Genomic DNA, 3,381 nt, shown 5'->3' on the forward strand with positions numbered 1-3,381 from the left:
AGTAACTTTGTCATCTTAGTCTTTACGATAAAGGCGTCAGAGGCCCGTCGGCACTAGCCAAAGGACTCGCCTGTGTCTACTGAGTAACACTGCAATGTTATCGCACGGGGCACGTCATTTGTGTGGGCGGTCTGTCGTTCGGAGAAACCTCTGTAAGCTTTTTAGATGAGAGAGCACAACAATTAGTGGTTCATTTCTATCAGCAAATGATAATTAATTGAAACCCTCAGCTGCCGACAGGTGTTGTTGATATACCTCGATGGAGACAGCTAAAAATGTGTGCCGACCGGGACTCGAACCCGGGATCTCCTGCTTACAAGGCAGACGCTCTGTCCATCTTAGCCACCGAGGACACAGATAAATAGTGCAGGGACTGATCCCTTGCACTCTTCCCTTGCTCTTACGGAAATTGTCACCTTAGTGTGTGCGAGTAATGAGTGGATGGGCAAATGTCTATTAGGTACATTACGTATGTAGATTGTGGACAGTTTGGAATGTGGGTCTCAGGGGAAGCGTGCAAGGGTTAAGTCCCTGCAATCGTGCTATTCATCTGTGTCCTCGATGGCTCAGATGGATAGAGCGTCTGCCATGTAAGCAGGAGATCCCGCGTTCGAGTCACGGTCGGGGCACACATTTTCAGCTGTCCCCATTGAGATATATCAACAACACCTGTCGGCAGCTGAGGGTTTCAATTAATTATCATTTATTCTAGAGAAGCTGCACGGTCATCAGTGGCATCTGGTCTTTCGAGAACATTTACTATCTTCATATACCTTTCTATAAGGTTTTATTACGCAAATCTAGACTATGGCTAGCGCTTAGCAGTCATCAGTGCTAAAAAATACAAGAAGCACATGATCATGCGATAGTATATAGAGTTACAACTCGTGGCATATACTATATGGCTTATACATTAGATTACATACCACTATTTCAGGGTATCAGTGCATGTCCTAGTACGTCAGTCCCCTACTGTTCGGGCTTCTGTCACAGTTCATTCTACACCACTGTATAATGAAGGTACGCTTTGCGGAGAACATATCAGTTGGTTGTACGGCGTCCTCTGTATGAACTACGTATTCATATTCGCCAATTGGTGAGTAAAGGGCGAGTTCGCTGAACTCAGCACGCAATGTATACTTTCCCGAGCGTGGATAATTCTGTCAAAGACGCACGCCGCCCTCTGCCGCCGTGAATGCGACGGCCGGCGGCCTCTCACTGGACTGCTACCTCCCAGCTCGCGTCTAAATCCAAAACATATCTGCAAACCTCATGGAGTGACATCATATTACGTTGTTGATGGTTGCAGGATATCCTTCCATCCTGAACCTTTTTAGGTTGGTTCAAATGTCTGAGCACTATGGGACTCAGCTGCTGAGGTCATTAGTCCCCTAGAACTTAGAACTAGTTAAACCTAACTAACCTAAGGACATCACAAACATCCATGCCCGAGGCAGGATTCGAACCTGCGACCGTAGCGGTCTTGCGGTTCCAGACTGCAGCGCCTTTAACCGCACGGCCACTTCGGCCGGCGAACCTTTTTAGGAAGCCAGGACAAAGAATGACGGCCTAGACTGGCTGGTAGCGCCATTTGAGGTCCCCTTGTCAGTGAGTGTGCGCACAAAAATCTTGGTCTTTACCTGTGCAGACAGTACATTAGGAGAGGCGACAACAGCAGTCGATGTGTCTCTGTTGTGAACGGCCATCCTACGATAGGGCAGGACACTTCGACAGCTGAAGCCAAGTTGTGACATATAGCTCCTGAGTCGGCAGAAGATTGTACTAACAGGTTAGGTAAGTACGACCACTAATTCGTCAAAAATAGACTTTCAAAGTGAAGTCTTTCTCACTATAGCACCGAAGAAGAAATAGTCGCATCAACACTGGATCAACCAAAGCGAAGTCAGAAGGAAATCTCACAAAAAAAACGTAGCATGATGGACAAAGTTGCTTAACACGATGGTGACAATGTGAACCAAAGCACATACGTCACGTAGAAATTATCTGTCAGTACTCTGACAAACTGTCAGTCAATATCCATCTAATCTACACCTACATAGATACTCTGCAAATCACATTTAAATGCCTTTACACTAAACCTCAGTTATTCCACTCTCGAATAGCGCACGGCATAAAAGGAACACCTATATCTTTCCGTGCGAGCTCCAATTTCCCTTATTTTATTATGATGATCGTTACTCCCTATGGAAGCTGGCATCAACAAAATATTTTCGCATTCGGTGGAGAAATTTGGTGATTGAAATTAGGTGAGATGACCCCGCCGCAATGAAAAAGTCTGTGTTTTAATTATTTCCACCCCAAATCCTGTATCAGGTCTGTGACACTCTCTCACCTACTTCTCGATAGTACAAAACGTGGTGCCAATCATTGAACTTTCTCGATGTTCTCTGTTAATCATATCTGGTAAAGATCCCACAGCACGCAGCAGTACTCTAAAGGAAAACGAACAAGCGTAGTTTAGGCAGTTTCTTTATTAGTTCTGTTGTATCTTCAAAGTGTTCTGCCAATAAAATGTAATCTTCGGTTCGCCTTTCCCACAACATATTCTACGTGTTCTTTCCAATCTGAGTCGTTCATAATTGTAATTCTTAGGTATTTAGTTGAATTTACGGCCTTTAAATTTATCGTGTGATCGAAGTTCAACGAATTCTTTTTAGCGATCATGTGAACGACCTCACACTTTTCATTATTTTGCTTCAATTGACAATTTTCACACCGTATAGAAATCTTATCTAAATCTTTTTGCGATTTGTTTTGATCTTCTGATGAGTTTACTGGAAGATAAACGACACGTATCTGAAAACAAGACGGCTGTTCAGATTGTCTCCTAAATCGTTTATAAAGATAAGAAACAACGAGGAGCCTATAAAATTACTTTCGGGAGTGCCAGAAATCACTTCTGTTTTACTCGATGACTTTACGTCGATTACTTCGAATTGTGACCTCTGACAGGAAATCACGAATCCAGTCGCATAACTCAGACGATATACCATAAGCAGGCAATCCCTCCCTCCCCCATGAACCATGGACCTTGCCGTTGGTGGGGAGGATGCGTGCCTCAGCGATACAGATAGCCGTACCGCAGGTGCAACCATAACGGGGGGGGGGGGGGTATCTGCTGAGAGGCCAGACAAACGTGTGGCTCCTGAAGAGGCGCAGCAGCCTTTTAAGTAGTTGCAGGGCAACAGTCCGGATGATTCACTGATCTGGCCTTGTAACATTAACCAAAACGGCCTTGCTGTGCTGGTACTGCGAACGGCAGAAAGCAAGGGAAAACTACAACCGTAATTTTTCCCGAGGGCATGCAGCTTTACTGTATGGTTAAATGATAATGGCGTCCTCTTGGGTAAAATATTCTTG

The 3,381-nt window shown here is 44.8% G+C and overlaps 1 non-coding gene across 1 annotated transcript; it reads right to left on the reverse strand.

Moving 5' to 3' along the window:
* Window positions 1-278: 278 nt before the first annotated feature.
* Trnat-ugu lies at window positions 279-355 on the reverse strand. Its single transcript has one exon. It is a non-coding gene; the product is annotated as a tRNA-Thr (tRNA).
* Window positions 356-3,381: the final 3,026 nt, after the last annotated feature.

Source organism: Schistocerca piceifrons, chromosome 5, assembly GCF_021461385.2.
Source record: "Schistocerca piceifrons isolate TAMUIC-IGC-003096 chromosome 5, iqSchPice1.1, whole genome shotgun sequence".
Lineage (NCBI taxonomy): Eukaryota > Metazoa > Arthropoda > Insecta > Orthoptera > Acrididae > Schistocerca > Schistocerca piceifrons.